Source organism: Pistacia vera, unplaced genomic scaffold (assembly GCF_008641045.1).
Source record: "Pistacia vera cultivar Batoury unplaced genomic scaffold, PisVer_v2 Contig508, whole genome shotgun sequence".
Lineage (NCBI taxonomy): Eukaryota > Viridiplantae > Streptophyta > Magnoliopsida > Sapindales > Anacardiaceae > Pistacia > Pistacia vera.
The window spans coordinates 291,713-304,022 of NW_022196344.1; positions in this window are offsets into that span (position 1 = coordinate 291,713).

The window sequence follows — 12,310 nt, forward strand, 5'->3', positions numbered from 1 at the left end:
GCAGATTATCTATCAAGAATTGAATGACCAATCCAGGGAAGTAAAGAGGAAACTCAAATCAAGGAGACCTTCCCAGATAAGAAATTGATGAAAATTGTAGAAGCACCTTGGTATGCAGATATTGCAAATTATCTATCATCGAGAGCGCTCCCAAATGGCATGACCTTCCAACAGAAGAGAAGTTTTTCTCTGACTTAAAGTTTTATTTCTAGGAAGAACCATTTCTGTATAAACACTGTACAGATCAGATGATACGTATGTGTGTCCCAAGAGAGGGGATGGAGAGTATTTTACGACATTGCCATGAGAAAAAAGTGGGTGGTCATTTTGGAGGAACTAAGACAACGGCCAAGGTTCTTCAATCTGGATTTTATTGACCAACCCTATTCAAGGATGCTTTCCGGGTAGTTCAGGAATGTGATCAATGTCAACGGAGTGGAAATATTTCAAAGAGAGATGAGATGTCGTTGAATAACATCCTAGTTGTTGAATTGTTTGATGTGTGGGGAATTTACTTCATGGGTTTTTTCCCAAATTCTTATGGAAATATGTACATCTTGGTGGCTGTGGACTATGTGTCGAAATGGGTGGAATAGTTGCATTACTATCCAATGATGCCAGGGTGGTGGTTAACTTTGTGAAGAAGAATATTTTCTCAAGATTTGGAGTACCACGGGCAATTATCAGTGATAGGGGATCTCATTTTTGCAATAGGCAATTTGATGCTCTCTTGGGAAAATATGGAGTGAAACATAGAGTTGCCACACCATACCATCCTTAGACCAACAAGCAAGTGGAACTGTCGAACAGAGAGCTGAAAAGAATTTTAGCGAAGATAGTTAACGCGTCCAGAAAGGATTGGTCACGGAAGTTAGATGATGCATTATGGGCATACCGCACTGCATTCAAGACTCCAATTGGTATGTCTCCGTTTAGGTTAGTATATGGGAAGGCATGTCACTTGCCGGTGGAACTTGAGCATAAGGCATATTAGGGAGTTAAACAGCTAAACATGAATTTACAAGCTGTTAGGGAGGAAAGGATGCTGAAATTGAATGAACTTGACGAGTTTCGTCATGAAGCATATGAGAATGCCTGGATTTACAAAGAAAAGACCAAGATGTGGCATGATAAGCATATCACGAAGAAAAACTTTGAAGTAGGTCAGAAAGTTTTGTTATACAATTCTAGACTTAGGCTTTTTCCTGGAAAACTTAAGTCTAGATGGTCCGAACCCTTCATAGTTACCGAAGTCTACCCATACGGGGTTGCGGAGATTTCACATGAAGAAAATGGAACATTTAAGGTCAATGGACAACGGTTGAAGCCATACATTGATAGGGCGATGAGTTGCAAGTCACTACCCGTCAAACTCGACATCCCGGAATGAGAACTTGAGAAAATCGAGCTTTCGACCATAGAAAAGCGCTTCTTGGGAGGCAACCCAAGTGTTCTCATTTTTTTGTTTGTTGTTGTGAATTTGTTTGTATGTTTTATGACTTAGGAAATAGTTTAAATTCTTTTGTTTTTTTGNATACCCTTGATCTTGGCTCATGTAAACGATCCCTGAGTTATATTATTTTTCGTTTCCGCTGCGTATACGGGACCATTTACTAACAGTCCGGACCCTTCATAGTTACCGAAGTCTACCCATACAGAGCTGTGGAGATTTCACATGAAGAAAAAGGGACATTTAAGGTCAATGGATAGCGGTTGAAGCCATACATTGATGGGGCGATGAGTTGCAAGTCACTACCCATCAAACTCGACATCCCAAAATGATAACTTGAGAAAGTCGAGATTCCGACTATAAACAAGCACTTCTTGGGAGGCAACCCAAGTGTTCTCAGTTATTTGTTTGTTGTTTTGAATTTGTTTAGTTGTTTTATGTTTTAGAATAAATTTAATTTCGTTGTTTTTGGTGTTTCAAGTAAATGATCGAATTGGGGCGAAAAGCGGAATTTTCCAGTTTTCGCCGCGACGAAGTACACTTAGCCGAAAATGGATTCAAGAAATTCCAAACTTCACCGCAGCGAAGTTTATTCTTTGCCGAGGTGAGAAATTTTCTTCGCCACAGCATAAACGGTATTGCGTGAATGAGCTAAGGAAATTTCACCGCGGCGTGTGATTGGGTTGCGTAATTGAATGAAGAACTTCGCCGTGGTGAAGTTTATGCTTCGTCGTAGCGAAGTCTGTTTTCTATAGAAGTCGCAAAATTTTTTCATTTTTTTGCAAAAACTTTCAAAGCACACCTAAGAGCCAAATACTTCCACCTTCAATCCAGAGATTTTCCAGTGCAATTCCTTCCCTCTACTCCACTCCTTAACCCTCACAAACACTAAATCAACTCACTTTGTCAACGAATTTTGCGAAATTTTGAAGAAATTTTTGGAAACCCTAGGTTTTCCAAAATTGGGGATCTTGCCATTTGGGCCGAAATTGGTGAGATTGGTGGTGCATTCATCATGGGATTGGTAAGATTTCGAGTCTTCCAGCCTTAAATTTGATCAATTTCGATTGTTAGTGCTTTAAATTTGAGAAATTGATTGAATGTGTTGAGTTGTGAATTTTGGTGAAGTTTGTGATTTGATTTTGATTTAAGAAGTGTGGAGTTTGATTTGTTGGTCATTGAGGAAGTTAGGTTTTTGATTGAGTTTGGAAGAGTGGTGATTCGGGGGTGTAGGTGCAATTTTTTGAAACATTGGTGGGCATTTAGGAGTGATTGTGGTTGTAGAAAGGGTACTTTGGCGTTGAATTGTCGAGTTGAATTTTGAGTTTGGGGGTAGATTTGAGTGTTTACTATTGAAAACCAAAATGCCGCTCAAAATAGCTGCCAGGGGAAAAGGAAAACAAGTCAACAATAGGTTTGTGAATGAGAAGGCTCGGCAGCATTATGAAGGCGCAATCAAAAGAAAAGACAAAGGGTTTATTGCTGAGAAAGGACTAACCACGGTCCATAGAGAAGATTGGAACCGAGGGAGAAATTGGGATATCTTCATGAGTGAACCAGAACACTTGGCCATAGAGCCAATAGTCAGAGAATTTTATGCTAACTTCCCTGAGTGTGATCCCGGCATGTTTATGTGAGAGGTATTGATGTGTTAATCGATGCGAAGGTTATCAATGATTTCTACAAACTTGCTCGAATTGACCATGATGAGTACCAGGAATTTAGGAAGAGACAGTTTAAGGAGGAGGAGATTCTTAAGGTAATAGCAAAGCCGGGTACCTCTTGGGAGATTTTGAAGAAGGGGAGAAGAAGTAGTAAGGGGACGAATTTGATTCCTATGGCTAGATTGTGGCAGTATTTTGTGTGTGCGAGGATGGTTCCAGAGACACATTATAGTACAATGGCTTTTGAGTGGGCAGTGTTACTTTATGCCATTGCCACTGGAAAGAAGATGGATGTGGGGAATATAATCATAGAGAGTATACGACATGCAGCCAAACCAGGGTGAGGAAGCTTCGCCTTCCCACTTCTCATCACTGAGCTGTGCACTCGAGCGGGAATCAAGAAGGCAGATGATGAACCACTTATTCATCTTGCCTCACCCGTCGACACCAACTACTATCACAAGCTACTTGACCGTCCTCCCAGAGAAGGACCCAGCTCCGGAATGAAAAGACAAAGAACCACAGAAGCTGCCACAACATCCAGTTTAACATCCTCGACAAAGGAGTTGCTGCAGTAAATTTTGGACAAGGTGAACCGGATGGAACGACATCAAGATTGGATGGCAGGGCAGACCCGAATGCTGTACGATATGCAACATAGCTACTGCACCAATCTGGGCATTGATGTTTCGAACTTCCAATGGGAAGACTGGCAAGAAGAGGAAGAAGATGATTCCATGGAAGAAGATGATGACACTGAAGGAGAGAAGGAAGACGAAGAATGACACCTGAACACTTGTTTTTGTAGTTTATGTTTTCATTTGTTATTGAATTTTTTTTTTTTTTTTTTTGGTACATTGGAACTAATTTTCTTTTCTTTTTAGATTGTTAATTGTTGTTGAATTTTCTAGTTAGTTTGTAAGGGCGAGATTAGGTTGTAATATTTTCACATTAGTCAGTGGAAATTTCTAACACAGTGGACACCATAGAATTTCATTTGTTTTACAGATGATGATGATGATGAGAAAGCCAAGGAATGGGTGTGCATGCTATTGAACGAAAATCGGACTTCACAGATTAATCAGGGAACTATCTCGTACCCTTTTAAATTTTGTTTTTCTATTCCTGAAATGTGCATGATGTGACATTGGGGACAATGTCATTTTTAGTTTGGGGTTAGGAAAATTTGAAATTTTGATTTGTGTTTAGTTGTTTTTATGTTTTGTATTGTTGTGCCAATGATGAACTGCACAAGTCTATGATGAGAATAGGATTGTTCGGATTTTATTTATGGAAAATGTTAAGCATTGCTTCAAGTTTAGGTTGGTTGACTTGATTTAGCTTGAGGTTTGTTGAGTGGTTCAACCACCATTTTCATTTTTCGGCATGCTTAGAAACATTTCATGTGGTTAGGTGAAGTCTTGATAATGTTGGTGGACTCTAGAACCTAGTTGAGAAGTACTTGAGGCGAAATTCTAGGAATAGAGATTATTTAGGAAATAATTAAGGTAGTTTTTCGGAACGTTTGAGCCTTTCCAGCCGACCATGAAATTTTTTCCCTAGTCACCCATTTAGCCTTATGAAATCATCACTGTTCTATTCTTCTTGTGCAACCAAAAATGCCCAAACACATCACCCTAAACACGTATCACGACCTTTAAGAGAATTCTGAACCTAATGCAGACACAAAAGAGCTTGGAGAGTTGTGTGAGATGTTGATGAACCAAAATAATAAGTTTGGGGGTTGCAAAAAAGGCAAGAATAAGGGGTAATTGACCTCAATAAATTAGTGTTGTTTTCGTTACATTCTTTTTCAAAAAAAAAAAAAAAAAAAATGAGAAATAGAAATTTGAGAGTTTCATCTCAGAATCAAGAATAAGAATTGCACATGTTGAGGTTACACCTTGAGTGGTGATTGAGAAAGAAAGTGGAAATTGATGTTGTTCTTAGTGTTTGCTTGAAGGAAACCGAGTTCTCTTGCTTTGTTTATCTTTTCTTTTTCTTTGGAGCCCACTAACCGAGCATAATGTTACAAGCCTGTAAAGACCTTTTGATCCTTAGTGATGTCTAATCCTCATTAGTGAAGAGTAGTTCGATACTTAGGCTTATGGAGTCTACCACCATTTGATAAACTTTACATTTCTACATAAAATAATCTGGGAAGTCGGAAGGTGGACTGAAGTGGGGATTACCTACTCAGGAGGCTGATAGCGAAAGATAGTAAACTCAATTTATAACTTCTTGGAGTGTTAAGCATTTTCCAGTAATAATGTTTCAACAATTTTTGAGACTTGTATAAATTCTAGGCAGTTCTTTGTGTTTGAGTTTGATTCTAATTTCTTTCATTTCATTTTCAATTTTTTTGTTTTTGTTTGTTAGTTGTTTCTCTTTTAGTCGTGTTTTATACCCGATGCTCGGGGACAAGCATGTCTTAAGTTTGGGGGTATTTGATAATCCTAAGATTATACGGTTTTATCTAGGCTTTTTGGCCGAATTTTGGATACTTCTTATGTCGTTTTTGCCTAAATTACAACTTAATTTCATATGTTTTATGTTTCAGGCCAAAATCAGCACTTTGAGCAAATAAAGAGCGAAATTGAGTTTCTGCCCAAAAGCAAGCGAATCTCAGGATTTTGGGAAATTCTGAAGCGAATTTGAAGCACTATGAAGCTTCTTCCTATTGGAGAGCACCAAAGATTGAAGAGTCAAGAAAGGAAGCAAGTGGAGGGCAATTCTGTAATTTCAAGAATTGTTCAGAATAGTTTGTCGCGGAGATGCACTCTCGGGAAATCTTTGCCACGACGAAGTCTACAAGTTCCAGATTTTATTAAAACGCACAGTTTTCTTTTAGGCAAGTTTTAAGTTTTCTTGGACCGACTATATAAGAAAAACTTAGCCATTTTTAGAAGGGGGTTCGACTTTTTTTGGGAAAAAGAAGAGAAGATTAGAGATTAAACTCTTTGGATTCATCAAATAGGGAAGATTTTTGTTCTCTTTTCTTTATTCCAACATGTTGAATGCTTTGTTTACTGTTTTTATTTCTAATTGTGTTAATTTTAGTATGAGCTAACTCACTTTGGGTTAGGGTTTTGATGTAATTAGGTTTTTTATGTTTAATCAATAGATTATTGTTGCTTTTACATTCTATTGGGTGGATTGTATGATTACTCTTGTTTTTATTGAATTTATTTGTTGAACATGATGAGATTGAGAAATGAATCATGAATGAGCTTCTTAGGGTAATCGCCATTGTTGTATTGAACGCTAGAGATAGGTTTGAGAATCAATGAAATCAATTTAGGATTCCATTAGCTTAACAAACTTGGAACTATTAATCTTCAATTTGTTGGGTGTGGAAGCTTAATAGGGAAAAGTAGGAAAACATAGTCTGAGAAGGTATGTTTTACACATTAGGGAGTCTGATTTATAGTCCGTGCATGTGAGTGTAGAAGTAGCATAATTCGTAGATTATTTCATAAATTCCTAGTGAAGTCAAAACCCTAACCGTTTGCCTTAATTGATATTTTCTCTTGAATTAGTATTACTGTCATTAATTAGCCTTTAAGTTAGTAGTAAATTTTATTTTCACTTTAGATTAAAATTCTCCCGCAAATCCAACATTTTTTGTTTTCTCCAACTTGTCAAACAACTAGGAAAATAAGTGCTTAACAAACAATCCTCGTGGGAATGATACTTTACTTATCACTTTATTACTTTTTGCGACTAGTGCACTTGCTATACATTGCATGTTGTAATTACAAGGCATCAATAGTCATCCAAATTCTTATGGAAATTCTAGTTCCTATGGGAGTTTTGGTTCTTATGGCAATTCTAGATTCTATATGGGTTTGCCTCAAGACAAAAATGCTTTTGCAGCCTTTGCATCAACTCAAAATTTGAACAGGTTTGGCAAAGGAAGAGGGAAAAATGGGACATTTGTGAAAAACAAAGTCATTTGTCAAGTGTGTAACAAATCAGGGCACATTGCTATAAATTGTTTTCACAGGTTCAATTTGTCTTATCAGGGGTCTCAAAATCGGGTCTACAATGCTGGTACTTCACCAATGAAAGGGACAGAACAAGCTATGATAGTTTAAGGCACTAATCTCAATAGTGCAACAGGTGCAATGAATCAAGCAAATTCTGAATTGGTGCAATCTAAAGCTGAAATTGATCAATGTTCTTACCTTGCTTAACCAATAATTGTCTCCGATCCATCTTGGTATATAGATTCAAGGGTAACTGTAATGACTTCTTTCTACTAATATGCTCACAAAAGATACTTAATAAAAATACATATATATAGACTAAAAAGTAGTTGGGCCCAAGTTTTTTTTTTTTTTTTACTTAATATATACATTCTTTACACAGTACAAAAATAACATATACAAAAACTATCAAAATGGTGGATAGTGTAGCCATGTCTCTTCTCGCGCTTGCCGATGTCCATCCGACCGCATACTCACCTATTTCCTGCAAAAACATAGAAAGCACGGATGAGCACAAAAATGCTCAGTAAGTAAATCCTCTACTCTGCTATCCCCGTGCATCACTCTTTAATTCTTTCCTTACTCTACTCTTTTTTTCTTTTTTCTTTCTCGTTTCTTACTCTCACTGTTCTTTCTTTCTTTCTACTTCTCTCTATTCTTTCTTTCTTATTCTTCTATTCTTCCTAACCATTGAAATTCATGGCAATGTACATGAATAAACAATGCAAAATGCACAAAAATGCTTTTCTTTCTTATCTCTATTTTCTTGTTCTATTTCTTTTCTTGTAATAGCCACTACTACTCAAAACTTATAATGAAATACATACAAAATAAATAAAGAAATTGGGCCCAAATTTTCTTTTATTAACATATATACATACTCTTTACAAACATACACATTTTTACACAAAATGTATAACATATACAAAAGTCATCAAAAACATAAGGGACGTGTAACCGCTTCTTCTCGAACGCCGACTCCATCCGACAGTGTCCTCACCTAGGTCCTGCAAAACATGGAAAACAACGGGTGAGCACAAAATAATGCTCAGTAAGTAAATCCTCTACTCATGCTAGCCCCGACTCTCTTTCTCTAATTCTTTCCTTACAACTCCTCATTCAATTTCTCTTTGGGTACTTCTCTCTTTATCTCTTTTTCTTTCTCTTAGAACTCTTTTCTATTACCTCTCTAGTAAATCACGACCCCATCTTACCGGGGGCACGCCGGGACTCGCTCCCACTCTACGTGATCTCTACTCATCCTACCGATCGGACTCGGTTATGCATGGATTCGACCCTTGGCCATGTAGTATAATCTCTCTCTGGTACTCGGGTATAGCCCTCATCCGCATGCACTCTCACGGCTACACCACTCTCTATCTCATACTCAGGCCGCTCTCTCAATGCGGTACATGCGGGAATACTCTACCCATTACTCACGGTTCCCCATCGCACACTACTCTATTCTCTTAACTCTTAAGACTTATACTCAAATTCTCTACAAAATCTCAAGCTACTTCTCAAGTGTATAAACAAAATTGTAGAGCTAGCCCATTCCCTAATGCACTAATGAAATGCCACTACAAGATTTCCTCAAACCCGTCATTCTGCACAGGTCACACTAAAACGGCCATAACTTGCGTTATATACCTCAGATTACTAGTTTTGGTCTCGTTTTAAAGCTTAGAAACAGGGCTACAACTGTCTGTTTTGGTCCAGCCCGTTCAAACCGTAAGTGCCCAAAAATTACTTATAAAGTTACGGCGTGACGGCAGATTTCTCCTAGGCATTTCATCAAGCAACTCATGTGCATAAAAACACTCTACTAATACTACTATTCTTCATTCTCCAGCCATCCAAATTGGGGAAAAACTCCCTCAAATACTCATATCCCTGTCAAGAAAAGCACTCCCAAAAGCTTCACACAACATCTCTCAACTTCATCTCAAATTCCATTCTCATACACATTAAAACACTTCTCATACATGGAATCTATCCAACAACTACAAAATAGCTACTCATCTCAATTCAATTTTCTCATTAATCATACTACATACTGATCATGCATACATCTCTACACAAAAGCTTTTTTAAAACTCAAGTTGGTTGGATTTACTTACCTTGTGCAAAGATGACTTCTTTAGCACTTTTCCTTCCCTTTGTGGTCTTGTCTCTTCTCTACAACTCAAAACACCACAAGGACGGCAGCAACCATATAAGACTTCACTACATTATAAGAAAATTCACATCTAAAGCATGAATCCTTACCTAGGATGCTTTAGATGAATCTCTACTCAAAACCCCTCTTAAATCCCTTAGAAAACTTGGAAGATTGGATGGAGAAATTGAGAGAAATGGGCAAATGGAAGAGGGTGGAATGAAATAAATAAAGGCTTTCTCTACACTTTACTCTTCTTTTAGTTCATATTATAAGCACTTTTCCCATTTTGCCCTTCTCTTCTTTGGAAATTCCATCTATATCCTTTGATTCCTTTCAAATATACCCCATCCAAACACAATCTCTACTAAATTTCCTTTCATTTTACTCCCCATTTTTCCTACTAATTAGGGGTAGAATGGTCATTGTGTCCCAAAAGAAGAATTCTCTAAAACTCAAGAAACTTTGTATTAGGCTCGTCGCCGCGGCGAAACTTTGCGTCGCCCCGGCGAAACAGGCAGAACCTACCCGTGGTGCAACTCCTCCTCCTCGCCGCGGCGAAGATTATTTTCAAACTTCACCAAAATTCAACCAATTTCAAGGTAACCAATCAACCAACTCAACATACATGAACAAATAAATCAATTCAAGCTGAAACAGTAAACTTTAACTAATACAGCAAATCTTAAATACGTACCTCAAGTGGGATATTACATTTCTTTTCTTTTCTTTTCTTATTCTTTCTTTCTTATCTTTGCTGATCGGACTCGGTTGATGTATGGATTCAGAACCTTGGCCATGTGAGTGAGTGCAGTCCTCATCTACATGCACTCTTACGGACCATACAAATTCTTCTTTCTTCTTAGCCATTCAATTAAGGTGACGTGCATGTAGGAATTCTTCTTGGTACAACCCTCATCCACATCACTCTTACGGATCGTACAATTCTCTTCTTCTTATGCCACTCAATAAGGTGATGTGATGTGGGAATTTCTTCTTAACACTCTGGTTCCCCATCACACCAACCTATTCTTTACTTTCTTTAACACTCTTTAATTCTTTAATGCTATTCTTCCTTTCTTTTTATTCTTAGAGTGTTTTATTCTTTCTTTCTTTATTCTTTATTCTTTATTCTTTATTCTTTCTTATGTTTCTACAAACACAATTATATACATATGTGGCACATGTTTAAAATTTCTTACTTAAATGCACTTATAAATGCACAAATGCAATGTTGCCTCAAAGATAGTCTTCTGCACAGGTATTATTCAAGAAGGAATAACTTGAGTTAACACATCGGATTGCTACGATTTTTATGTCATTTTAAAGCTTAGAGACAGGCTATACTTTTATGTTTTGGTCTCAACCCAGTTAAATTTCTAATATACCTAAAAATCACTCAGAAGGTCACGGATGTGACAGGCAGTTTTCACTTGGCTTTTCATCAAACATATTGCATGCATACTCAATCCGAATTTGGCTACCATTCTATCTCTTTCCAAGTCACCATATTTGGAGTAAAACTTCAGCAAACAACTACTAAACCTGCCAAAAACAATACACTCCCAAATTCTACTCAACTCTTTCTAACTTCAACCAAACTTCAATGAATCATCATACAACCAAAACCACTTCTCATGGCTAAATTCTACTCATTATAATCATCAAACTCCTCAATATTCATCAATTTCATCTCAATTTCTCAATAATCACAACATATGCATATTTAAATAAATCTCTACTCACTTGAATTCTTAAATTTTAGCTTGAGTTGGTTTTGAGTGGAATTTACTTACCTTTTGCTTGAGTAGTCTCTCCTCAAGCTCTTTACTCTTGTTGGATTCAAATGTTCTCTTAACCCTAAGCATAAACTTAATAATACTCAACTTTTACACAAATAAAACATGAATAAAGAGTATGAATCCTAACCTTTTGATGCCTTGAATCAAAACCCTATGAAAATCTACTCAAAAGCCCTCAAATTCCTTGGAAAAGTGAATGAAAATTTGAGGGAAAAGGAGGAGGAGTGTGGGGTTGATATGAACGAAATAAGGGTTTCAAACCCTTAACATTTTAGTTTATAAACTCACTTTCCCATTTTTCCCTTACTCTTTCTTAGAAATTCCATCTTTGTCCCTTAGAAAGAAATTCCATCTTTGTCCCTTAGAAGGAAATTTCATCTTTGTCCCTTAGTCAATTACCAAAATGCCTTCACTTTTATTGTATTCTCTATGATTTTCTATCTCTTTCACTCCCCACAAAATCAACTAGTTTTGAGTGAAAAGACTATTTTACCCTTAATGCAAGTTTAGGGCATTTTCTTCATATTCTCTTGAAATAATTCTAACAAAATTTAACTAAGGGCTATACAACATAATTTAAATCATGTACCTCAATGTTGGGTGTTACAGTAACAAGTCATATTACTCTAGATTTCAGTCAATTGGAAATAAGCAGAAACTATGAAGGTTGAGAAGTTACAATTGGGTAATAGACAACTCTTGAATATATCACACACAGGTTCTTCTTCTATTTCTACTTTAAATTCACATAGAGCTCTTTTTTTGCAACATGTTTTCTGTGTGCCAAAAATCACAAAAAAATTACTTAGTATTTCTAAATTTACTAAAGATAATGATGTTATTACTGAGTTTCATGCTGAACATTGTGTAATAAAGGATAAGACTTCAAACGAAGTATTATTCAAGGGAGTTCTCAAGGAAGGCCTATATCAACTATTGGTTCCTCAAGAAAATTCTCGTCAATCTTGTTCCAGTTTTGTTTATGAAAAAGTTCAAATGAAGAGGGATGACAAGTGCATTAAGGAGTTTTGTAGGAAAAATGTTAATTCAAATAATTCTTGTGAAAAAGCTATGTCTTGGTTCAACTAAAGTAGCTTGTGATACTATAGGAGATGTAATAAAATGGCATCAAAAGTTAGGAGATCCAAGTGTTCAAGTTTTGTCAAAAGTATATCAAAATTTGAGACTAACTTGTAATGTTTCTGACTTTAATAAAGGATCAGTTTGTACTGCTTGTCAATATGGAA